Source organism: Geotrypetes seraphini, chromosome 7, assembly GCF_902459505.1.
Source record: "Geotrypetes seraphini chromosome 7, aGeoSer1.1, whole genome shotgun sequence".
NCBI lineage: Eukaryota > Metazoa > Chordata > Amphibia > Gymnophiona > Dermophiidae > Geotrypetes > Geotrypetes seraphini.
Window position 1 is genome coordinate 148,129,310 of NC_047090.1, and position 27,258 is coordinate 148,156,567.

General features: G+C 43.9%; 1 long non-coding RNA gene across 1 annotated transcript in view; it reads left to right on the forward strand.

Moving 5' to 3' along the window:
• Window positions 1-10,108: 10,108 nt before the first annotated feature.
• Window positions 10,109-27,258, forward strand: part of LOC117363368 — a 42,472-nt gene continuing 25,322 nt past the window's right edge. Inside the window, exons 1-2 of the long non-coding RNA XR_004540038.1 lie at window positions 10,109-10,164; window positions 21,314-21,414. This is a non-coding gene — a long non-coding RNA (uncharacterized LOC117363368). The remainder of the gene's footprint in view (window positions 10,165-21,313; window positions 21,415-27,258) is intronic.

Genomic DNA, 27,258 nt, shown 5'->3' on the forward strand with positions numbered 1-27,258 from the left:
AAACGTATAAGTGCTGACTAGGCAACATGTCAAAAGGTTTGGTTATACATGCTGTATGACTAAGTGTAGGTCGGCCTACCTCCTGCCCACCTCCCGCCTTTTCCCCTCCTCTAAAAATGCCTCTTTTCTATCTATGCATTTAGAGGCAGGGGAAAGGCCTAAGCCTGTTTTAGATACGTCTAAAACCAGCTTTGGTTATGGGTACTTGGACGATCAGGCTTTTTGCTCGTCCAAGTACCCATTTAGGCCACTTTGTAGACTTTTAAAAAATTATTATGAGCCCCTTAGTATTTTGATAAGCGTTCAATCAAATTTACAAAAAACTTAGAAAACTGTGCTGGTAATATTCTATAGCCTATCACAGCTCTTTACAGTCGATGTTAAGGAGAAGAATCACTGCTTCATGCTGAAAATTCCTCTTCAGTGCTGATCTTCGGGCTGCCAGACAGACTGCACCCCCCACCCCCATGGACCGATGGATGTGCTTCCAGAAGGGAGGAGGTGAAAAAAGCAGCCGGCACCTTGTGAAACACTGCTGAACCTCCTATGGATGCTTAACAGCCTGCACTCAAACCCCTGCTAAGCAGTAGATGAGAGAAGATAAGCGGAGACAGCCTAGAGCTCCAAAATACTTGTGCAGGCTGGCTAACAGATATCACCAGCTGCAGAACTCAATCTGCTTCTTCTCTACGCAGGCAAAGTTGACACTAAAGGTGATAAGCTCTGAACATTTAAAAACACTAAATAAAAATCAAAAACACTGAATAAAATAAGAAAAAGGAGAGAGCAGAATAGAAACAATCCTTACGGTTCACATGCAGAAGGGAAAAACTGCAGGTACTGGTAAAGTAGGAGGGTCACAGAAAAAAATCTGGAGTGGATTCTCATATGGCTCGTGGCCATGGGGAGATAATTCGCTTGTCCAGAATGACACACCTATTCTACTGGAAAAGTTATGTCATGCACTGGCACTTAGCACGATTCTATAAAGGTACACATACCTTTTATAGAATTGTGCTAAGTACTGTTCTAGTTGGCACCAATTTCTTGAGCACCATATACAGTATATATATAATGTGGTAGTCCTTCTGCACAGGCATTGCATTATACCCAACCCCAAAAATACAACAAAATACTGCTGCAATGGTGTACCTTTCTGATCTGACTCCCTCAAACCCCCTTCCACTCAATCCAGTCCTCCTGATCTGATTCCCCTGCAAGAATGTCCAACCCAAACTCATTGCAAAAGAATAGAAGCCTCCCTAGCAGAGTTTCTCCTCTCATACCACCTCTCCCCTTCCTCTACCCCCAGCCCTCCTGAGTACACCCAGGAATTTTCTAGAGAAGGGGTAGTACCTGGTAGTCCCAGGGCTATCAGGCAGGAGCAATTCCCCTTCATTCCTGTCTGAGTGAAAAATGTCACCAGTGACCCATCGTGGTAGTCTCACAGTATAGAAAAGTAATTGGAAGACTTCTACTAGGGGTCATTGGTGCCATCTTACATCTGGAGTCAGACTAGGCTGGAGTGGAAGGGGACTTATGCTGGCTGCTAACTGCAGCATAATAAAAAAGCCCCTAAGTACTGAGCTCTGGGAGAGCAATTCTGTTGGTGTTAGAGAATGACTTCTTCACCTTTGTATGTGCCTAGTTCAGTGCTACTTATTGGCTGACACACACACAGAGCTTATGTGTTTTGTTTTGATGCTCTGATGTTGTCACAGCTTGTGGTGTTGTCTAAAGGCCTGTTGTGCAATATGACAAAATGGGAATGATAATTTTTCATTAATTGTGAATTGAATGAAGTGAATATTAATAGTCTAAATACACTAAAATTACAGCTGTGTGCTAAATGTTATTTATTTACTCCGCCTTTTACATAACTGCGCTAGCATTTTTAGCGCTATGGCGGTAACAGCTCAAATGCTCATAAAATTCCTATGAGCGTCAGAGTTGTTATCGCCATGACTAGAGCTAAAAACGCTAGCACTGTTTTGTAAAAGAGAGTTATTTATTTATTTATTCAATTTTCCATACTGTTTTCTCAAGGAAGCTCAGAATGGTTTACATGAATTTATTCAGGTACTCAAGCATTTTCCCTTGTCTGTTCCTGCAGGCTCACTATCTAATGTACCTAGGGCAATGAGGGGATTAAGTGACTTGCCCAGGGTCACAAGCAGCATGGGTTTGAACTCACAACCTCAGGGTGCTGAGGCTATAGCTTTAACCACTACACACAAGGCAGGGTGCTGGCAGGTTTCTCAAGTAAAGAAAATGATAAAATCAGGTTGGAATATCTAAATATTTGAGGAAAAAGCATGGGAGCAAACATTGAAAACTCCTGTTGTGGAGTACTACAATTCTGTATTGGTGTATTTTGGGTTTAAAATTGTTTGTTGTACTCTTTTAGGTAGCAAATTTATCTTCCTTCCCAGCTGAGACAGAATCTTAATGGTTTTTGTGTCTCCACAAGTTATATATAATATTCTGTTGAACTTTCTGACTACTGCTTCTGCTGTTTTTTCAGTTGGTTATACTATATTTCTATTTTCAGGTGTGGTTTCAATAAAATTTTTAAAAATAGAGCAATGAGAATATTTTAAACGTACAGTATAATTTCTTTGTCTCTAGATCACTGTTCTTCAACCGCCGGTCCGTGCCGGTCCGCAGAAAATTCCTGCCAGTCCATCCAGGACCGGCGAGATCAACATCTCCAATTTCCTGCCGGTCCGCGCAGGACCGGCAAGATCGACGAGCTGTAGTCCGTGCAGGGCCAGAGAGATCATGGGGAGCCTCCGACAGTTGCTTTCTCCCCTCCCAGCAACTCTCCTTACTTACCAGCGCAGCGATTCAGAAAGGCAGCCTTGGGGCTTTTGCTGAGTTGCGGCCGCCTCTGATGATGCAACTTCTGATTTCCTCAGAGCCGGTGCGACCCAACAAAGGACCCGAGGCTGCCTTCCTGAATCGCTGCGCTGGCAAGTAAGGAGAGTTGCTGGGAGGGGAGAAAGCCACTGTTGGAGACTGAGAAGCTGCTGGGCATGGTAAAAAAAAAAAAAAAAGGGACCACTGCTACTGGACCTGGAGAGGGATAAGGAAAGATGCTGCTGGGAGGGGAGGAGGGAAAGGGAAGGGAAGAGAGTTACTGCTGAACAGGGGGAGGAGGGGAGGGATAAGAAAAAAGGAAGGAAACGGCTTGCATGGAAATTAGAGGAGGGGAAGGGGAGAGACAGGAATGAGATGGGAAGGGGGTCAGCAGAGAAATTGAGAGGGACAAAGATGCTAGATCTAGTGTAGGAGAGAGAAAAATGAAGAGAGCAGTGAAGCTGGAATGAATCATGTAAAAAGGAGAGAGGGTATAGGCTGGATAGAAAGGGGAGAGGGGCATAAAAAGAAGACAAATACCATATGGAAGGGGGAGAAGTCAGACAATAGATGGAAGGGGCAGATGCTGGATTGAAGAGACAGAGAGGGCAGATGCTGGAAGGAAGAGAGTGAAAAGAAGATGAAAACAGAAACCAGAGACAACAAAAGGTAGAAACAAATAATTTTATTTCTATTTTGTGATTAGAATATATCAGATTTGAAATATATATCCTGCTAGAGCTGGTGTTAGACATAACTGGGGACTGCAAAGTCCAGGCAGTGGCTTAGGGCTCTCTCTGACCAGGGAGGCAGTTACCCTAGTTGCACTCCCCTAACCCTATTCCTGCTATGTGTGACTGCGGTATTCTGTTAGCATGATATTTCTGTGTAGCATTCTGTAATAATTTGGCTTATTCAGTTTTCTTGATAGTAGAGGGGATATATGTGAAGGGGAGGGGAGACAGGGGTTTTGTTGATCCTTGCTCTGTATTATTTGTATTTATAAAATGACTATTGTACAGAATATTGATTCTTTTTATACTTTAATAAAATACATTCAGTATAAAATCATAACTGAAGCTTGTGCGGATGGGATCAGATGGTTTGCGAGGACCGAGCTCACAGAGACGGGGCGGAAACGGGGTTTTTAAATTTCAGTCCTAGTAGTTTGCCAGTCCACAAAATAATTTTTTTTTCCACTGGTCCATAGGTGTAAAAAGGTTGAAGAACACTGCTCTAGATGACTGTTCATCAAATACTTTTGCAGAAGAAATTTGACTGGTCACCTACAATGGTCGCAACAGCCATAACTTTAAGAAAAGAAGGCTTCAGTTTGTCACCAGCCAGGGTCCACTCCGTGTTCTACAGCGACCCTCCACCAGGTGGCACTACAAAAATTCTGACATGCTTCACAATATGGTGGAAGCCCTACAGATGGTGCTGGTCTAAACCAATAACCACACCACTTTATAGATAACCCAGACACTTTGTAAGAAGGCAAAACACACAAAGGTTTGTTTTCAAAATGGCAAAGCAAAGTTTTTATTGTACAAGCCTTTGCACTAAAAAAAAAATGGTTGCATAAAATAAGACAGGTGAAAACCACAATAATAGGTATGCAGCAGAACCCAACAGATGGCAGGTAGCAAAGCACACACTCTTCAGTGGGAGAGAACCCACAGTGGCTGCAGAGTGTCACAAGATGGCCACTATGGTGAAGGCTTGTAGCTATGCCACGCCTCACTCCTCAGTATAGTGTGTGATTCAGGGTTTTCATTCAAAGCAAACAAAAAACAAGAACAAAACTGGTAAATAACTGAATGCTTTAATTTAACAGTCCTGAACAGAAATTACCATATTTTTCGCTCTATAAGACGCACTTTTTCCCCCAAAAAAGTGGGTGGAAATAAGGGTGTGTCTTATGGAGCGAATACTAACTAACCCCCCCTTCGCTACCTTAATTTCTCTGGCGGTTCAGTGGTCTAGCACTGTAGGGCAGGAGCTATCAGCTTCCTGCCCTTCCCTTCGGCTTTCTCCCCAGCGGCAGCGGCAGAGTCAGAGCGGCAAGAAGGCAGGCGCGAGGTTTTTGCTTCCTGCCTTGTCCCATGCCGCTCCATGAATGGCGGTCCAGCGCTGTAGGGCAGGAGCTTTCAGCCTCCTGCCCTTCTCTCCTGCTTTCTCCCAAGCGGCACCGGCAGCGGGAAGCAGGCAGGTGCGAGTTTTTTGCTTCCTGCCTTGTCCCACACCGCTCTGTGAATGGCTGCCCTAGTTCTCGCATGACTACAATGGGAACTCATGGCAGCCATTTTGATGATGGCTCTGCACGGGGCAGGAGCATAGGAAGATCGCTCCTGATCTGGGGACGCAGGAGGGAGGCAGGGGTGGGTCAGAGCCAGCCGAAAAACTTATTCACGATTTTTCGCAATTCGTGGGCTGGCTCTGCACCTAACCCCCATGAATACGGAGAGAGAGCTGTATTAGAATAGGCAGGAGCTCTCTCTGCCTCCCCCTTTGGTCAGACTGCGGATTGCAGTCTGGAAAATAATAATTCTTTCTCTGTGAGGGAAAAAGATCTTTCTTGCTGGTTTCTTACAACTTTCCTTTTGGATTGAATAGGCCTCTTTTGCCAGGGATCATGACTGCGAGGATTTGAACTGGGATAGACAGCCCTACTTGCCGGGGAAACCTCTCTGGTGGGCTTTAAACCCCTTTAATACAGGATTGCTTTTATATTTCACCTGTGGCAAGTCAGGAATGGCACTAGATTTGCCACAAGTTACTGAGAGAATGCAGCCAAAATTGGTCATGGTGTGTCACCAGAAGGGGTACTGAAACTCTGCTAGTGCTTTCAAGAGACTAGAAGCATCAAAAACAAGGTTAGAAGGGGTCAGAAAAAGGTTACAACATCTCAGAAGGATAGTGAAAATGGCTCTACAGAATCAGAAATTAATTGCCATCAATAAGTCACTTACCAAAAGAGAGGTGTTAGTGTAAGGCCAAACAGTTCACTGGAAACTGGTGAAAGCAAGCCTGTAAGCATCAATTCCCAGAAAAAGCCTTTCCTCAATGCAGTTCAGCATTGTAAACGTTTGAGCTGGGTTAAAGAGCATGCCAGCTGGACCACAGAGCAGTGGAAGAAGGTGTTGTGGAGTGATGAGATCTGATTCTCCATATTTGGCAGTGACGGTGTCCACTATGTTCATTGGTGAATAGGTGAAGACTGCTTGCCAGTGTATTACTATGAAACATACTCTGAGTGTGGGGCTGCATGTCTAGAGATGTTGTGGGTTGATTGTAGGTGCTTGATGGAGTGATAAATGCTAACAAATACACAAAGGAGGTCCTTCTCTCAGCCAGAGACATCTTTGGTGCCAGGCGACTATTAATTTTTCAACAGGATGATGCCCCATGCCATAAGAAATGCCTCACCTGGTTCAAAGAGAACAAGGTTGAGTTGCTGGATTTGCCAGGAAACAGCCCAGATCTCAACCCTATTGAGAACCGCTGGTCCATATTAGAGAGAGCAATAATGGCAAAGCGATCGTCCAACAAACTTGAGCTGATAGTAGCAATAATCAACTCCTGGTTCCACATAATAATAATAATACCTATTGATCTCCAAAGATTTGTGGACAGCATGCCATGAAGATGTGAAGCAGTAATCAAGGCTAAAGGATATCAAATGCACTACTAATGAGACTGAGGTCATTGGATAACTGGACAAATTATTATTATTAGCTTGGGTAGTTTATGAACAACATTATTTTTGTGAAGTGTGTCAAATATTATGCTGGCCTTGTTAAGTGATTACAGAGTTTCTGTTATTAATCAAACATGCATGGATCGATTTTTCACTCTGTCAAAAATTACAAAGACTAGGGGACACTCAATAAAGTTACAGGGAAATACTTTTAAAACCAATAGGAGGAAATTTTTTTATCACTCAGAGAATAGTTAAATTCTGGAACGCGTTGCCAGAGGATGTGGTAAGAGCAGATAACGTAGCTGCTTTTAAGAAAGGTTTGGACAAGTTCCTGGAGGAAAAGTTCATAGTCTGTTATTAAGAAAAACATGGAGGAAGCCACTGCTTGCTCTGGATCGGTAGCATGAAATATTGCTATTCCTTGGGTTTTGACCAGGTACTAGTGACCTGGATTGGCCACCGTGAGAACGGGCTACTGGAGTTGATGGACCATTGGTCTGACCCAGTAAGGCTATTCTTATGTTCTTAAATACAATTATGTTCTTAAATACCTAATATGGATTTTAAAGTTGTTTTTATCTGATTGTTTGAATAAACTATACTTCCTGGACATCCAGAGACTTGTATTCCTCTGTACTTTTGGATTCTCATCTTTGTTTGTGGAACACTGGTCCTTTCCCTTGGTTTAATATTACAGGCACCACCATTCAGAATTTGTCATCTATCTTTACCAGGAAACACATTAAATTGTTGGCATGGCTTTTATCAGTTTTTAGATTTCACTTGGGTGTTCTAATTATGACTAGGGAAATCTGTAAAAAACCCAGGAAGGATTTTTTTGAATAAGAACATTGCGTAGCATTGAGAAAAACCATATTTCATCGTCTGAAGGTTCATTTCGGAGACTGAGCTACAACCCATATCACAATTCTTTTCAGCCTTACTTCTTTCTTTATTTCGCTTTTATCTTTCTTTTTTTTTTTTTTTTTTTCAAAATCACATGTATTTTCTGAAGCTTACCTGTAACCGTACATTTTCCACAGAATAGTTCACCTCGCCAGCTCCACATTAATTAAAAATTCTCTATAATAAAACCCTAAGCGCGCATGCACACTTACAAGGCCGTAATTTCTGCTGCCGTGATTTGTGCCTTCGTGACCGTGTTCTATTCGTGGCATGTGCGGCTGTTTGCGGCGTACGGCACATGGCGCACACAGCAGTTTCAATGGTGGTTTGTCTCCTGCGGGGTGCTGCAAGATGTCTAGCTGTCAGAAGAGGTGTTTAGTTGTTGAATGAGTCCTCCCATGCTGGTAAGAATTACATGATGTGCTACTACTGCACAGGGAAGTTGAGGGGGAGAGAGAAAGGGGGCTGCTTTGGAGGGAGGGGTGTGCTGGGGGGCAGACAGTAATCTTGGTTTGCTCGGGGTGGGACAGAAGGGGGCCAGGGAGAGAGACAGACAGACAGAAAGAAAGACAGACAGACAGCAGCCAAAGAGAGAGAGAGAGAGAAAGGCAGACAGACAGGGGGCCAGAGAGACAGCCAGCCAGCAGCAAAAGAGATGGAGACAAAGAAAAAAAAAAAAGACAGACAGACAGCGGCCAAGGAGAGAGAGAGCGACAGAAAGAAAGAAAGACAGACAGTGGCCAAGGAGACAGAGAGACAGAAAGAAAGACAGACAGACACACAATGGCCAAGGAGAGAGAGAGAAAGAAAGAAAAAAATGACAGACAGCGGCCAAGGAGAGAGAGAGAGACAGAAAGAAATACAGAAACAAAGTCAGACAGACAGCAGCCAAGGAGAAAGACAGAAAGAAAGCGCTACTGCTGGACAGGGGGAGCAGGCAAGGGGTGGTGGTGGACAGCCGAGGAGAGACAGAGACAGAAAGAAAGAAAGACAGACAGACAGAAAGCAGCCAAGGAGAGAAAGAGAAATTAAAAAAAAAAAAGACAGACAAACACATCTATTCTAGCACCCGTTAATGTAACGGGCTTAAAGACTAGTAAATAAATAAAATCAAACGAACTCCAAACGTGCTCCCGAGATGCTGAGAGCGTCACTGCAGCCTAGCAACTCGCTTAGCAACGGGGCAACAGGTGATCCCACTGGACCAATCGAGTGAGAGCGGCTATTGGGCTCCCGCATGCGGGACTGAGGAGGGGAAGTGAGGAGCCGCTGCTCGATCCTTCACTGGTGTCTGGGTTTGCCAGTCGAGAGCCCGCGCTTCTCATATATTCAGGCTACAGAGGAGGAAAGAAATTCCCACCAAACCAGAGCTCTCGTCAACCCACCACGGTCGTCACGAGCAGGCAAGTAGCTGACACGCAAGTGGGGCTGAAAGAGGCGCGTGCCGCGTTGCAAGTGAAGTGTTGGCGCCGGGTGCTGAATTTTTTTTCTTTAGGCTCCTGTAGCGCGCGGCCCTGGCAGAAGGGGAGAGAGAAGACAGTGCTCAGGAACTGGTCACTCGACCGCAGACCCCTCTGCCAGGAATAAGCAAGCACGTGATCACAACCAAGCTCCCCCCCCCCCCACACCCCTCCTCCCAAACCTGGGATCAGTTTGAAGAAGAAAAAAAAAATCCCGGAAGGTAAGAAAAAGGCAGACGAAGAGAACCTCCAGGAGCAAGAATCTAGGCAGTTTCTGGCCGTGATCAATGGTTACTATAGCGGAGGTGTGCCTAAAATAAATTAATTCTTCCACCACCTGTTCCCCCCCCCCCCCCTTTAAGTGATATTACAACCAGGCGTTCAAGTTTAATAATCCATACGAACTTTTCTTCTGTTTTTGTACTTATAAGAGTTATGCTATTTTTTGGTACACAAAGTGATCAGGTGAAGTTTTACTTGATTTTTAGATTTTTTTCTCTATGACTAACCTTTGTATCTGTTTGTTAAAAAGTTAACGGAGTGGTACAATGAATGATTCTGACTTGTGTAAAGTAGCTATTACAGTAGACATACATTGTCTTTTTTATGCAGATTAATTCACTGCTCCCTATGTTTATAGTACATTACAGTGGAGTGAGTTCCCTATAGACTGTAGTATGCACTGCACTGCGTACTATAAAATGTTTCATAATGCCACAAGCCTTTCAAACCATAAAGCTGAAGTACTTTTATAGAAAATGTAGCAGTGCCAGTATAGCATGCTTACATTGTTTACAGCACATCTGTGGGGCGAAAACAGCAGGACAGGATGAGTTCATATCCTGAATGCATATTCTTGGGGGCTCCACAGGGATCATTTTTGGCCCACTGCTGTTCACTTTTTATAACCAGCTTGGTGTGGATGTGGAATGAATGCACTTCTTTATACCGATGACAGTTTACTGTACTTTTCAGGAAAAAAAAAACTATTTTGACTTAATTGCATTCAGAATATAGTAAACTAGGTAGAATATTACAATTCTGGAATACCAAACTGTTAGATAAAAAATAGTAATGTGCTTTGCTGATATAATCGAATGAAATGTTGGGCATCAGAGCTAAGAAGGGATCCTGTGTGAATCAGACCTTTTAAATATTGTATATTTGTTTCTGATTTAAACAGGTCCTAAGCCAAGATTTCTCATTTCATGTCTGGATATATGTATGCTGATATAGGTAATGAATATTCATTGTGTTTATCATGATTAGTACCAGGCTATTTTTCTGAATTACTGAAAAAAAATAAAAATTAAGGACTAGATTCTATAAATGACTTCTAAAAAATTGGCACCCAAAAAATTAGTGCTGAGCACTATGTTATAAATGGCACTCAAAGTTAGTCGCCATTTGTAGAATAGCACTTAGCGCTGGTAACTGTAAATAACTTTAGGGGCTCCTTTTACAAAGGTGCACTAGCGTTTTTAACGCACGCACTGGATTAGCGCATGCTAGCCAAAAATCTACCGCCTGCTCAAAAGGAGGAGATAGTGGCTAGCGTGCGCTATTCTGCACGCCTTTGTAAAAGGAGCCCTAGGTGCAACCATTTATAATGAACTGAAATATGGTGTAAATCCTTGTGCCTAAATTAGGCATAGATCCCCCTTAATCTATAACTGTACACATAAATTGCAGGAATGCTCCAATCTGCCCATGGCCCTCCCATTGCTTCACCCCGTTTTTGAAACTGCATGTAAAACGTGCTTAAATTTAAGCATGTAAATTTTAATTAAATCCAATTAGCAACAATAATTGCTTGTTAAGATTCCAATTATTGGCACTATTTGGCTTGTTAGTCAATTAAATTGTGTTCACGAATTGGGTGTGTGCCCAAATTTGCCCATGCAATTTTTAGCGCTTTTTATAGAATAACAAATACAATAAATCATAATTGTATTGTAATGTTACAAGGTATGAAATCCTAAGGAAGAGGTTACTGCATAAAAGAATCTATAAATTTGTTCTTTACATTCCCATAATCTACAAATCATTAAATTAAATTAATGGTTTCTGTCTGAAAGAGAATGGGAAAATCTGTGGCTCAGAATGTCATAAAAATATTATCCCAATTTCACTAATTTTGTCTTAAGAACCTTTCTTTCTGTTTAACATAGTCACTCAATGAGGTCATTTAATAATGGAACTGAGATGTCTCAAAAGAATCAGTAAGGGTTCCTTATTTTAAAACCACTGTAGCGATTCCCCTGCGGTAAATGCACTGAAGCCCATTCCATTTCTATAGGCTTCAGTGCATTTGCTGTGAAAAGTCACTACCACGGCTTTGTAAAAGGGGCCCTAAATTAGTTAAGATGTCTTTTTCTATTCAGGTTCTTGAAATTAATTTTCACTTAACATTTCAGAAATGTTTAACTCTTAATAACATTAAATCTGCTTTAAATGACAATCAGATAACTAATCCCTCCCTCCAACTTTTCCGTAAACATCTGAAAACCTGGCTGTTCTCAAAAATGTAATACTTCCTCCCTCTCTGGTATACTAAGCCCCTTTAAACATTGTTTATACTATGGCCTATAACCCTTCATTGGAGTTCCTCTTCTATCCCAACTCCTGTAAACCGTGCCGAGCTCTATGATTGTGGAGAGGATGCGGTATACAAACCTAAGGTTTAGTTTAGTTTAGTTTAATCCCTCCCTTTTACAAAACCTTAGTATAGTTTTTAGCGCCTGTCACGGCGATAACAGCTCCAATGCTCATAGGAATTCTGTGAGCATCAGAGCTGTTACTGCCACGGCCAGCGCTAAAAACCACACTACAATTTTGTAAAATGGAGGGAGGAATAAATGTATTGTTAAATGCTTCAGTTATCTGTCTATATAATTACTATGAAAGAAGTTCCCCATACCATTTTCTGAATAGTATTAGTATTGCATGGATTCAGTTATTATCATGGTTTGTGCTATACAGTCCTTACTATTTGGAAAGAAAAAGGCAAAGAAGATGAGATTTGATATACTGTGTTTCTATGGTTACAATAAAAATAATTTCCATATTATATACAGATACATATTCTGTACCTGTGGCAATGGAAGATTAAGTGATTTGCTCAGAGTCATAAGGAGCTGCAGTAGGACTTAAACCACTGTACTAACCATTAGTCTACTTCTCCTCTTGCAGTCTATTTAAATGTACTTTGAATCCAAATTTGAAAGTATAGTTATGTTTATGTAAGTAAAAGATGATAGTAAGCCTCTAAATTAAATAAAAAATGATAAAATAAAATATTTCTACTCTAGTGAATGGTCCTATACAAAGGGTACATGACAGTTGATTTGGGAAAGCCCAGGAGTGCCATATTTACTGTCTTGAATGTTGCCACTTTACAGCATTCATCTTGTACAAGTCCAAATGAATTTTAAATGTAGCATCTTTGATAGCAGTACTGCATGTAGTGGTAATTCATATCTAAAGTTATCATGGTAATTCTTAACTTTGGGTTCTTAACATCCTACATTCCTCTTTGCTTTCCTTATGGTTTTATTTAAGCCAGTTTTCATCCAAGCTTAATACTATTTTAGCTCTTTCTTAAACCATGCATGCTATACAGTATAAAACCCTAAACAAGAGTTCTTTGCAGATTTTACTTTAATATGATACTATCTTTTTGCTTTTTCTACCTTCTCCCATTTTCTTTTTTGTCTAGTTTAGTTTCATATCTAGCATTCACGTTCTCTTTCTCCCATTGTCTTTGTTGCTTTATCTTTAGCCTTTCTGACAATATAGCACCCTCACTATCCCCCTCGTTTACAAAGTCGCACTTGCGTTTTTAGCGCAGGCCGCTGCAGTAACAGCTCTGATGCTTATAGAATTCCTATGAGCGTCCGAGCTGTTACTGCCCCAGCCGGTGCTAAAAATGTTAGCACAGCTTTGTAAAGGAGGGGGTAAATGAAGAGAAAATGGTATATCACATCATCAGCCATATTCCGATCACACAGAACTCATGGATGCAGCTGATTTTCTTTTTCTTCCAGCTGTCTTGCTTTCAAAGCTATAAGGGATTAAAGAGGGAAAATGTTATCCTTTGCTGCTATGTTATTATGAAATACATTCTTTTAAGATATAGATGCTTTTGAGAAAATATTGGTACTTTTATATTACAAATCATCAGGCTCATAATAAAAAAACATAGACGTCCAAGAAACATCCTAAATTGGCACTTGGATGTGGTAATTGCCAGAATGTCCAAGTGCCAATAATTGAAACTGTCTTTCTATATGTATAGTGAGGTGTTCTATCTTCTGTACGTTCAGAGCATGAGATGAGCGTGGTGGAGATATGTTATGGATGGGCTTTGAGCGGTCTCAAGGGCGGGTTAAACATTGGAACATGATGGCAGTTAAAGACCAAATGCCCATCTGGTCTGCCCATCCACAGTAACCATTATCTCTTCCTCTCTCTAAGCGATTCCATGTGCCTATCCCACTCTTTCTTGAATTCAGACACAGTCTCTGTCTTTAACATTTCTTCTGGGAGACTGTTCCACACATCTGCCACCCTTTCTGTAAAAAAGTATTTCCTTAGATTACTCCTGAGCCTATCACCTCTTAACTTCATCTTATGCCCTCTCATTCCAGAGCTTCCTTTCAAATAGAAGAGACTTGACTCATGCACATTTACACCACATAGGTATTTAAATGTCTTTATTTTTTATCCCAGGACAAGCAGGCAGCATATTCTCTACATGTGGGTGACGTCATCCACGGAGCCCCGACGCGGACAGCTTTTCAAGCAAACTTGATTGAAGATTTCAAGTTTGCTGGTGCTGCACCACGCATGTGTGTGCCTTCCCGCTCCACTAGAGGGCACATCCCCTCCTCATGGTCTTCAGTTCAGATAGCTAGCAAAGAAGGTGGGAGGGTTGCGAGAATATCTGCCTGCTGTCCCTGGATAACACCTGTTACGGTAAGTAACTGTGCTTTATCCCAGGACAAGCAGGAGGAGTGTGTGGCGCAGTGGTTGGATCTATAGCCTCAGCACCCTGGGGTTGTGGTTCAAACCCCGCGCTGCTCCTTGTGACTCTGGGCAAGTCACTTAATCCTCCATAGCCCCAGGTACGTTAGATAGATTGTGAGCCCACCGGGACAGAGAGGGAAAAATGCTTGAGTACCTGATTGTAAAAAACGCTTAGATAACCTTGATAGGCGGTATATAAAATCCTAATAAACTTGAAACCTGTCGCAGAGCCCGGGAATGGAGCGACCATTCGTGTGGCTGCAGAAGGCAGCTTAACTTGTCTGCCAGACAGTTGTGTTCGCCCTGGATATACACCGCACGAAGAAAGATGTTGTGGCGGAACGCCCAATTCCAAAGGCGAAGAGCTTCCTTGCAAAGAGATAGGGAACCCGTACCCCCCTGCTTGTTCATGTAATACATCGCCACCTGGTTGTCCGTGCGTACCAAGACCACCCGATCCTGAAGCAGATGCCGGAAGGCCATCAATACATTGTAAATGGCCCGAAGCTCCAATAAGTTGATGTGACAACGGCGGTCCGCACTCGACCAAAGGCCCTGCGTACGCAGCCTGTTGAGATGCGCCCCCCAAGCATACGCCGAAGAGTCCATCGTGAGGACCTTGTGATGCGGAGGAGTGAGAAAGAGCAAACCTCTGGAAAGATTGGAAGTGCTGGTCCACCAATGGAGCGAGCGTTTCAAGGAGGGAGTCGCCACAATGCGATGAGAAACAGGATCACGATCCTGCCGCAACTGAGAGGCCAGAGTCCACTGAGGGACCCTCAAATTAAGTCTCGCGAACGGTGTGACATGCACGGTAGAGGCCACGTGTCCCAAGAGGACCATCATCTGCTTGGCTGAGACTGAAGTCCGTAGGGACACCTGCCGGCACAGCCGCACGAGCGAGGCCTGCCGGGGGGAGGCAGGAACGACCGGAGTCGAACCGTGTCCAGCATGGCCCCGATAAACTGAAGGGATTGAGAGGGGCACAACTGAGACTTGGGGAAGTTCACCTCGAACCCCAGACACTGAAGGAAGGTAATAGTCTGACGGGTCGCTGAAATAGTCCCTTCCTTGGTCGAGGCCTTGATCAACCAATCGTCGAGGTATGGGAAAACCTGAAGGCCCATGGACCGCAGAGCCCCCGCCACCACCACGAGGCACTTCGTAAAGACTTGCGGGGAGCAAGCAAGCCCGAACGGGAGGGCCCTGTACTGCAGATGCAGGTCCCCAACCTGAAAGCAGAGGAAACGGCGACAGGCCGGATGAACTGGCACGTGAGTATAGGCCTCCTTCAGATCAAGTGAACACATCCAGTCGCCCTCGTTCAGCAACAGACACAAAACAGGAAGCGAGAGCATCCGGAACTTTTCCCGAATGAACACTCCACTGAAGATCACTGATGTAAAACCAATTTGTTTATTTCATAAAAGGATACAAGCAGAAGCTGTGGACCCGACACAGCGCTGTGTTTCGACGTCTGAGGAATGCCTGCATCAGGGGTCACTCGGTCTAACTAACAGGCCAGAGTAACCAAAATCACTGAAAAGCTTCTGCTTGTGTCCTTTTATGAAATAAACAAGTTGGTTTTACATCAGTGATCTTCAATGGAGTGTTCATTGTCCGTTCCCATTTCTTTTTGTATTGTTTTATACCCGTGGGTTCTCTGTCATAAGAACATAAGAACATAAGCAGTGCCTCTGTCGGGTCAGACCACAGGTCCATCCTGCCCAGCAGTCCGCTCCCGCGGTGGCCCAAAAACAGGTCAAGACCTGTCTGAATCATCAGAAGGGGCTCCCCTGCCACCTTGGTTTCCCATTTAAGTCCTGCCTTCCTATCGAAGTCCTAGCCCTCCGGTCTACACATGCACGACCTGTTGGACTTTTTAGTATTTACTTCAGAATTGTACACAATATTCTAAATGAGGTCTCAGAAGAGTCTTATACAGGGGCATCAATACCTCTTTTTTCTACTGGCCATACTTCTTCCTATGTACCCTAGCATCCTTCTAGTTATTGCCGTCACCTTTTCAACCTGTTTGGCCACCTTAATATCATCATATACAATCACACCCAAGTCTTGCTCGTCTATCGTGCACATAAGTTTTGTTACGTCCCTTCCGGATTCCATATGCTGGGTGTTCAATCCCAACCCGCAATCCGGGAGTTGCAGAAATCCACAAACTTTTCTGAGCACATTCTCCACCCCCTTAGCCTGAGAGCTAGCAAACATATTCAGTTACAATTTCTGCAAGCGATCCATGTAGAAGTCTTTTGCAGTTGCTCTGCTTCTATTTCTTTTCTTTTTTTTTCACTTAAAGTTTGTTTGGTTTGGTGGCTTCATTACCTTGAGACCTCTTCTGGCAGTCCGCTGTTGGAAGAAAAAATGCAGTCCCGTGGATCTGGACCGTTGCTTCACAGAGAAACTTTGGTGGTTCTGTGGAGCCAGCCTGCTATGTGCCACTCTTCTTTAACTCGGGGTTCCTTCTCCTGGGAGATTGCTTGCCTGCTGACCTTGTCACAGATTTCAAGCGTAGGCTATGTGCATCTGGAGCAACCCCCCCCCCCCCCCGGGTTTCAAGGTGCAGGCTGCTTTTCCACCCCCGACCACGTGGCGAGGATCCGGGGGGGGGGGGGGGGTGGAGGTCACAGTCGGTGTCTGGCTGACTGGAAGTCCGAAGATCTTCAAGTCTGGTCATTTAGAGCAATTTCTGAGGCAGAAAAATCCTTCTCTCCATTCGGACACTGTGAAAAGTGCTAGGAACTGAAGACTGGGTTGAAAAGTGCTGACAGGCTGGTACCTCAGATACTGTAAGTAACCCTCCATTATTTCCTATGGGAATTTCTGGTGTGGATGATTAAAAAGTCATTTAAAACTGTTTTTCACAGTTTCTGAGTATAGGGTTCAGGTCTCCCACCTCCCCAGGCCCCAAATCGCTATTTTTTTATTTTTGGCTTTTGTTTATTTTTGCCAATTTTGACACAAATTGTGGTGGTGTTGGCCATCTTGGATTTTAAAAACAATCCTTTTTTCTAACTTTTATTTCTGCCTCAAAAAGCCCTTGATTTGATACAGATTGGTACTGGATCTACGACAGCTGGGGGAGGGGGCGGGAGCATCGGACTTCACCTCCTCCGGGTACGCTAGGGCTGGGGAGATCGCCTGGATCCGTGACTTCAGGATAAAATATTGCCTAGAGGCCGTTCTGCAGTCTGGAGCAAAACGCTTGCATTCTGAGTCTGGGGACTTTTTTGGCAAAGTGCATATGCCTCAATAGAGCTCTGCCACGGTTGTGGAGTGTTCCTTTTCTCTAGATTTTATTTGACTTCTCTAGAAGGTGTTTTCTTCACACCCTGCTTGTTTGACACAGGTGTCGGGTGCATCGGGGTTTTCTTGCCCTGTTGTGCCAGTGGCGGAGCTTCCTGTTTGGGATCCCTTTTGTCTGGCTGTGGCAGATCTCATTTGCAGTAGTTGCCATGCATATATTCTCACTCTTCTGCCTCCTGCCACTGCCTTTATTATGGATCTGGCGAATGCCTTTGCTGGGACCAGTCACCTCGGCCGCCCTGAGCATCCGGATTTGGATGCTGACCCTTCTTTGCAGATTTTTTTTTTTAATTAATTAATTCAATTTTAATTGAACATACAGCATATACATGCATTAAGAAACAGAAATCAAATAGTTATTCCAACAAAAGGTATCTCAAAATAATAATAATGATTCCTTACATAAATTGACAACAGGTAAATTTCCATAGCTGATTTCTCTATAAGTCCTCAACTTAATAGGAGAGAGAGCATAAAGAAAAAGAGGCACAAATTAAAACAAGTCAAATTACCCAATAGAAAATAAGTGACATCTCATTAGCTATACATTTTTTTCCTTCCTATAAACTACTTTTTTTTTTCAGTTTCTTCCCTCGGACCTGAAGCCTGAACCTGTATTTTACGCTTATTTTCAAGAAAAGCCTTTAATTGTTTGGGATCAAAGAAAAGATACCTAATTGATTCAAATTGAATCAAACATTTACAAGGAAAACGTAAAAAGAAATGTGCTCCCATGGATAACAGCTGGGGGTGTAACATTAGGAATTGCTTCCTTTTTTCATGTGTATCTACACAGACATCAGGAAATACCCATACTTTTCCTCCCAAAAACCATCAGAGTTACAAAAATTCACAAATTTTTAAGCAGGTTTATGTCTGCTTCTTTACTGCTGATATTCTGAAAGAGCTGCATTTGGATTCTCCACCTTTCACTTCTCAGGCTTCGGTCATGGTCCGTTCGCTGGTGCCTTTTTTCCATTCAGTTCTAGTTTCAGAACAATGTGATACCCCTGACAGCTCTTTCTGACTTTCTAATGCTATGTCTAAGCTTTATCACCTGGATCCTGATTTTCAGCAGATTTGAACAGCCTGAGGTAGAGTCTACCATGGTTATCCAGCGAGTAGCCTTCCCTAGTGATGGGAGAGTGAGGTTTATGAATTCTCAGGATCGCAGGGTGGATATTATGTTAGAAATGCTATTTTCTAGCAGCATCTTTAGATATCCATGCAGCAGTGGCTGCTTCCTTTATGGCACGTGCCTGTCATTCTGGCTGCACAATGCATCCTATGTGGAGGTGAATGCCTGTCCTCTACTGGTGATGGTTAGCTTGGATTAGGTGCAGGACACCCTTTATGATCTCATTCAAGTTCTTAGTACATTCTCTGCTGGTGCAGTGTCTGCGTGCTGGAGTCTTTGGATCCATCTTTGGGCTGGGGCGTTGCTTCAAGGGTTTCCTTAAGCGGACATCTTTTCAAGGGCCTGCTTCTTTTAGGTATAGCGCTGGATGACCTCTACACAGGTGTTGCCAAGTGCCGCCCTAAGTCTGTCCCTGTGAATAAGTTTTGCTAGATGTTCCGCCCGCAAATGTCATCAAGGATCCACAGATTTTTCCTCCCAGAGACATTTCCAGGACTACACCCATGTTACAACAGTTCCAATTCCAGGCGTTCTCAGACCTCAGGTTCTTGTGCAGTGGCTGCACCTAAAACCCCCAATGATGCCAGGGGTCGGACGTGGCTTCCTCATCTCAGAGGCTGAATTCTCAGTTTTATCAGGAGCGGACTCGATTTTCATTGGACACTAGTTAGTCCTCCTTTGCCCACATCTGGCTTTGTTCCTGGACTCCGGCAAAGTCGACCGGAACAGAGTCTAGGGTCCACGACACATTGCAACGCCTCTTAGGCATCGGGATGCTAGAACCTGTTCCAGAACACAAATCGGGCTTTAGAGAATACTCCTTATACTTCATCATACTGTAGAAAGGCTCAGAGGATTAGAGACCCATTCTGAATCTAAAGTTGGTCATCTGCTTCTTGCAGATTCCTCTTTTCTGAATGGCAAAAGAGCACACAGTAATAGCTGCTGTCAGAGCACACGGTGATAGCTGCTGTCTCTTCAGGAGAGTTTCTAGTGTCCTTGGATTTCACACAGGCTTTCCTCCATATTTTGATTACCTGGAGCATTGCCGGTTTCTGCGTTTTCCATGTTCTGCTACAGCATTTCCAGTTCGCAGTTCTGCCCTTTGGCCTTGCAATGGCACCCTGCACTTTTGCCAAGGTGATGGTAGTTGTGGCGGTTTTCCGCCAGCAGGTGTCTGAATCCACCCTTCCTTGAATAACTGGTTGATCCGGGCTCCGTTTCATTAGGAGTGTGAAAGTGTGGTGGAGACGGTAGTGTCTCTGCTGCAGACATTAGCAAGTTCAAGAAGAGCCACGTGGCGTACTCCCAGTCACTGTCATTTCTGGGCCTCCTCTTCATCTCCAGACACAATTGTGTATTTCTTCTCGAGGCATGCAGACAGATCAAAATTCTCCTGGACCGTCCAGCTCCTTTGGCCTGGTTTTATCTGCAGGTTCTGGGGTCTCTGGCAGCCTCCTTGAAGATGATCACCCTCTAAACTGTACCGTTCCTTTGGGATTTTAAAACCCAAATGCATGACCTTGCATTTCTTAGCATTAAATTTTAGCTGCCAAATTTCAGACCATTCTTCAAGCTTCGCTAGATCTTTATTTATATTATTTACACCATCCTGGGGTGTCTACTCTATTGCAGATTTTGGTATCATCCGCAAAGAGGCAAATCTTACCTGACAGCCCTTCAGCAATATTGTTTATAAAAATGTTAAAAAGAACAGGCCCAAGAATAGAACCTTGAGGCACACTGCTGGTAACATGAACGTCTTGCAGCGATAATCAAACATTTTGTAAGATATCTTGGATGGAACTTATACGTTTGAAATGAGACCTGTTTTTGAAGGGTCTAAGTGCCATAAAGGTGCACAAACTGACCAGATGACCACTGCATGCATCAAGGTAAGACATCCCCACACTCCCCCAGTGCTCACTGACCCCTTCCACCACAAAAATGAGAATGAAAAGGTACATACCTGCCTCTAAAACAGCAGCATCTGTTATGGGGAAGAGAGGAGGACCCAAAGCCATAAGCCACTCTAACTACTACATACCCAAGCCACTCTAACCACTACAGACCCAAGGCCATAAGCCACTCTAACCACTACATACGTGAGCCCACCCAAAACTTACTATACTACCATATAGGTGCCACTTGCAGCCATAAATGCTATTAGGATGGTACACAGGAGGTTTTGGGATGGGGTTGGGTGGCTCACCCTAAATTATAAGGGGCTTATGGTGAGATATACAGCTCGCACCCTTTATGTGAAGTTCACAGCAGTTCCCTCTAAGGTGTCCCATTGTTCTGTTGGATTGCCGGTGTGCTCAGTCCATTATTATACTGGCTCCACCCATATCTAAATGGTCAGGATTAGGACGTTTTCAACCTCGATGTTTTTCTGATCAAAAATGGGGTATAAAGTTAGATGTTCTGGTGACTTAGACTTCCTCGTGGCCAAGACGTCTAAGTAGACTATTTAAAAAAATATATATATATTTGGGTGTCCAGCAGTTTGCCATTCGAAAATGGCCATTTATGTACCTCCAACTTTGAACGTTCATCTGGAAACGTCCAAGTTGGACTTGGGTTTTTTAAAATGTCCCTCTATGTGTTATTAGAGCAGTTATATACTAAGACCATGCTTCATAGATTATTACTGTATAAGCTTTCCAGTTTTAAGATTCCTAAAGTACTGTAAATTTTTTTACCAGCACCAATTAAATCTATCTATCTTTCTATCTATCTATCATCCCGAAGTGTCTCAACTAAGTGCAAAGTGCACAGTTAAATGCAGTCAGACTACATTTATATCTCCCACTCAATTTTATGATTTGCAATCTAACTGTGATTAGTGTGAATCTGAAAATTTGCCAAGAGCTGCTTTATATCTTCCTCTAGGTAATCTTCCAAGGGAATGCATGGTATGCAAGGCCAAAGTCCAAACAGAATTACTAAAGCTATACAAGCAGTATACTTTTCAGACTGATTAAGCATTACAGGTACAGTAATCAACATATTCATATAGAATTTAGTCACATGTTAATTTCATTTTATTTATTATACTGTATAGGACTGTACAATAGAAACATGATGGCAGATAAAGGCCAAATGGCCCATCTAGTCTACCCATCCGCAGTAACCATTATCTCTTTCTCTCTCTGAGAGATCCCACTTGCCTATCCCAGGCCCTCTTGAATTCAGTAGAAACATAGAAACAATAAGAGATCCATTTATGCTGCACTTGAATGGTATGCTAAGTTTACTATTAGTCTATCATAATTAAAAGAAAAGCTGCTCTAGTATCTTCAGAATTCATCTATAATATTCTATGCATACAGCCTCCTTCCATATCACTCATATAGATTGTCATATTTTTATTCCCAAAGAATTGGAAGCTGGCCTTAGAGCACCTAATGTTTGAAACACAGGTGACTCTTTTTAAGCCTTTTATACAATTTTCAACATCATGCTTGTTATTCTGCAGAAATAGGAGAGAACAAACCATGTGTGTGAATGTATCTAGAAGATTTTTCAGTTGTTCTTTGTAAATAACTTTATTATTATCAAGTCATGGTCAATTTTAGTGGGTTAACAACAGGACCATGGAAATTTCAACCTGATTGATCTACTGTCATGAAATATATTTGCCTCAGGATGAACAGTTTTAATTTTGCTCTTTGAGTTGGTAAGCTCCAAAGGGCTAGTAAGCAAAGGGATTTCCATTTTCCCCTTCCCAAGTGACATCTTCCAAGTGGCAGCACCTTTGGATTTGGATTGGATTTAAATCACAACTTTCTCAGTAGTTCTCAGCTGTGTCTTCTCTGAAAATACCTGGAGTGCAACAAGAACATAAGAACATAAGAACATAAGCAGTGCCTCCGCCGGGTCAGACCATAGGTCCATCCCGCCCGGCAGTCCGCTCCCGCGGCGGCCCGAACAGGTCACGGCCTGTCTGAGTCACCAGAAGGGGCCCCCTTGCCACCTTGGTTTCCCATTGAGTTCTATCTTCCCATCGAAGTCCTAACCCTCCGGTCTTGCACATGCACGACCAGAGCAGGCCGCGACCCCTGGTTAGCTTTCTATACCTGTGTTACATCTCAGCACCTCTCTCAGTATCCCACGATCCCCCTATCCCTCAGGAATCCGTCCAATCCCTGTTTGAATCCTTGTACCGTACTCTGCCTGATCACTTCCTCCGGTAGCGCATTCCAAGTGTCCACGACCCTTTGGGTGAAAAAAAACTTCCTTGCATTTGTTCTGAACCTATCTCCCTTCAGTTTCTCCGAATGCCCCCTCGTGCCTGTTGACCCCTTCAGCCTGAAGAATCTGTCCCTATCCACCCTCTCTATGCCCCTCATGATCTTGAAGGTCTCTATCATATCTCCCCTGAGCCTCCTTTTTTCCAGAGAGAAGAGCCCCAGCCTATCCAACCTCTCGGCGTACGGGCAGTGTTCCAGCCCTCTTACCAGCTTCGTTGCTCTCCTTTGGACTCTCTCAAGTACCGCCATGTCCTTCTTGAGGTACGGCGACCAATATTGAACACAGTATTCCAGATGTGGACGCACCATCGCTCGATACAATGGCATGATGACTTCCCGCGTCCTGGTTGTTATGCCCCTCTTTATGATGCCCAGCATTCTGTTGGCTTTTTTCGAGGCTGCCGCGCACTGTGCAGATGGCTTCAGTGATGCATCCACCAGCACACCCAAGTCTCTCTCAAGACTGCTGTCTCCCAACATTGCCCCCCCCAATTTGTAGTTGAACAACGGGTTCTTTTTCCCTATATGCATGACCTTGCATTTTTCCACGTTAAAGCTCATTTGCCATTTGTTTGCCCAGTCTTCCAGCTTGTCCAGGTCCCTTTGCAGGTCCTCACACTCCTCCCTGGACCTAACTCTGCCGCACAGTTTGGTATCGTCTGCAAATTTTATAACCTCGCACTTTGCCTCCTTTTCCAGGTCATTGATAAATATGTTGAAGAGTAACGGCCCCAGCACCGATCCCTGTGGCACACCGCTCGTGACTCCCCGCCAGTCAGAGTATTGTCCCTTTACTCCGACCCTCTGCAGTCTACCCGACAACCAGTGCTCGATCCATCTGTGCACATCCCCTCCCACCCCGTGGTTCCACAGCTTCCTAAGCAGCCTTTCATGTGGCACCTTGTCGAAAGCCTTTTGAAAATCAAGGTAAATGATGTCTATAGGTTCCCCATTGTCCACCCGACTGCTTATTCCCTCAAAGAAGTACAGAAGGTTCGTTAAGCATGACCTTCCCTTACAGAATCCATGCTGGCTTGTTCTCAGTAGGCCATGTCTCTCGATGTGCTCGCAAATACCGTCCTTGATCATAGCTTCCACCATCTTCCCTATAATTGAAGTCAGGCTTACCGGCCTGTAGTTCCCGGGGTCACCCCTCGATCCCTTCTTGAAGATAGGTGTGACATTCGCCAATTTCCAGTCCTCTGGTACCTCTCCAGTTTTCAAGGATAGGTTGCAAACATGCTGGATTGTGCCCGCTATTTCTTGTCTTAGTTCTTTCAGAACCCTTGGGTGGATCCCGTCCGGGCCCGGCGATTTGCCGCATTTTAACCTGTCTATCTGCTTGAGGACATCCTCCTTACTTACCTCTATGTGTTCTAATTTTTCAGCCTGTTCCCCACTCATGAGCTCCTCTGAGTCCGGTATATTAGATGTGTCTTCTCTCGTGAAAACCGACGAGAAGAACGTGTTCAACCTCTCAGCTACCTCTTTATCCTCCTTAATCACTCCCTTCCTATCCCCATCGTCCAACGGCCCCACCTCCTCTCTCGCTGGTCGCTTCCCCTTTACGTAACTGAAGAATGCCTTGAAGTTTTTCGCCTCTCTGGCCAGCCCCTCTTCGTATTTCCCTTTTGCTTTTCTAACCTCTCGGTGGCATTCCTTTTGGCATTTCCTGTGCGCCTGGTGATTTTCCTCCGTTGGGTCCTTTTTCCATCTCCGGAACAAGGGAATAACAGCTTCTTTCTTGTCTTCAACAGCAGATGAATCCAGAGACGTGTGGGTTATGACCATCTACCAGCAGGTAGAGATAGAGAGAACCAAATTGATTTCTGAATTAAAGGAGGCATGCTCCCTGGTCAGCCTCTATCTCCTTGCATTCTCTATCTCCAGAAGGCAGATGGATGGTCTCTCACCAGCTTGTAGTCTCATTTTCTGTCTTGTTCCTGTTCTGGGTTTCCTGTTCAATTGAACCTGGAGGTGGTTAGGCACTGTGTTTGTTTCTCCTAGGAGTACACCTGGTAATGCCAGGTCCACGCTTCATCCCCAACTCTATCTGTTTCCTTCTCTCTCCTCATAAAAAAATAGAATTAAAGTTGCTGCGACTTTAATTAGGAGTGGGAGGTAATATCAGCACTTTGGCTGTGCTTATAGGCATGGATGAACTCCCTTCTTGTTAGCACAGTAAGTATTTTGTTACTGGGTGAGTATTAAAGGTGCACAGGTTTATTGTGGGGCATAGGTTGAGGGTCCCTTCCTTGTTACCATTCTTCATTGGGATTTATTAACTGCTTTCTCATGAAAGGATTCACCCAAAGTGGTTGGAGTGCATGAGTCAGTTAGAGTGGTTGCCATATCTCAAAAAAGTTATACAGGAATTAGAAAAGGTTCAAAGAAGAGCAACCAAAATGATAAAAGGGATGGAACTCCTCTCATATAAGGAAAAATTAAAGAGGTTGGGGCTCATCAGCTTGGAAAAGAAATGGTTAGGAGGAGCATGATTAAGGTCTACAAAATCCCAAGTGGTGTAGAACAGGTAAGAGTGAATCGATTTTTCACCATTTCTAAAAGTACAAAAACCAGGGGACACGAAATGAAAATAAATGGGAATACCTTTAAAACAAATAGGAGAAAATATTTTTTTTATTCAGAGAATAGTTAAAATCTGGAACTCATTGCCAGAAGAAGTGCTTATAGCGGTTAGCATAGCTAGGTTTAAGAAAGTTTGGATAAGTTCCTGGAGGAGAAGTCCATAGTCTGCTATTGAGACAGACATTGGGGAAGCCACTGCTTGCCCTGAATCAGTAGCATGGAATGTTGCTACTATTTTGGATTCTGCCAGGTACTGTGACCTGGACTGGCCACTGCTGGAAACAGGATATTGGGAGATTGGTCTGACCCAGTATGGCTATTCTTATGTTTTTATGTCTGAAGGAATACACCTAAACAGGAGATGCTACCTCATCACAATAGAACAAAAGGAAACAGAGAAGGTGACCTATGGTGCTTAACGTCTTTATTTTCAATCAACACCCGACATGTATGTGTTTCGGCCATGAGGCCTGCCTCAGGGGTCTGATTCTCAATGTGTAGCACCTTATCACAACAGTCTTATGATTGAAGTGTTCAAGCCAATAGTCACATTAGACAAAATAGATGATCGTGATTACTCATAAGAGCATGCATTGGTGTCCAGGCCAATCAGAGCTATAGGCCCCTTCCCGGTACATCTTGCCCAGATAAAAACTACATGGCTACCCACCAACAAACTTCCTGCCTCCTGGTTTAACAGTGACCTTCGATCCCTACAGAGAACGCAGAGGAGAGCATAGAGGAAATGGCTTAAGCACCCGAGCGAAGAGACTAAAGCACACTGGAGAAATCTTATCAGCCACCTACAAATCCGCCATTCTGGAGGCAAAAAAAAGCTCACTACTCGCAACTACTACAGAGAGTTCCTAACCGATCCAGACACCTCTTCGCCCTGACAAACCAGCTCTTCTCTGTTGCCCAGGGAAACAGGCACAATAACCCCTCAGACCTAGAAAGCGAGACCCTTTCCGACTTCTTTCAGAACAACATCCTCAACCAACTTGACACCACCCTCAGCAATGGTCCCCCCAAGCACACGCCCTACACAACCATGTAATTCCTACATCTGGATCCCTATCCCAACTTCACCTGGTCATGCACAATGAGCTTCTGGACACATTGAAAGAGCTTAAATCCTCTAACACTATCCTTGACCCTTGTCCTGCCAGCCTCCTCCTTTCCACCGAATACCCCTGGGCAGAATCCATCCTCCCCATCATAAACACCTCTCTATCAACTGGGAAGGTCCCACTCAGCTGGAAAACTGCCATTATCAAGCCCACCCTCAGGAAACCCACCCTCGACCCAAACGACTCAAGTAACTACTGACCAGTTTCGAAACTCCCATTTGTGTCCAAATTCTTTGCATGAGTAGTACTTCACCGGCTATTCCCATTCATAGAAGCACAAGGAGCCCTGTCCCCTTTCTAATCTGGCTTCTGAGCAGGCCACAGCATGGAAGCAGTTCTTCTAGACATTATTGATGACAGTTGGCCAATACTAGACAAAGGAAGCGATGCCCTGATAATTCTTCTAGACCTAATTGCTGCCTTTGACACCACTGATCACCAATTCCTACTGCACAGACTCACCGCCCTTGGAATCAATGGCTGTGCCCTTCAGTGGTTCATGTTCCTACATTAGAGAATGCAAACAGTACTACTAGGCCCAAACAAATCAGAACCTAAACCCATCAAATATGGATTCCCACAAGATGCCCTACTGTCCCCGCTCCTATTTAACCTGTATATCAGGCCAATCATTGATATCACCTAGAAATACAGCATCAAAATCCACTCCTATGCAGATGACATACAACTTACTCCTCCTACTAGGCGAGAACTGATCTGCCCAACTCGCCAGATGTCAACACTGCCTCTCTGACATGAAGAACTGGATGACAAACAACAAGCTCCAGCTGAATGTTACTAAGACAGAACTCCTATGGATCATAAAAAAAGACAGTTTCATCCGCCCAACAGTATCTTGGGATGC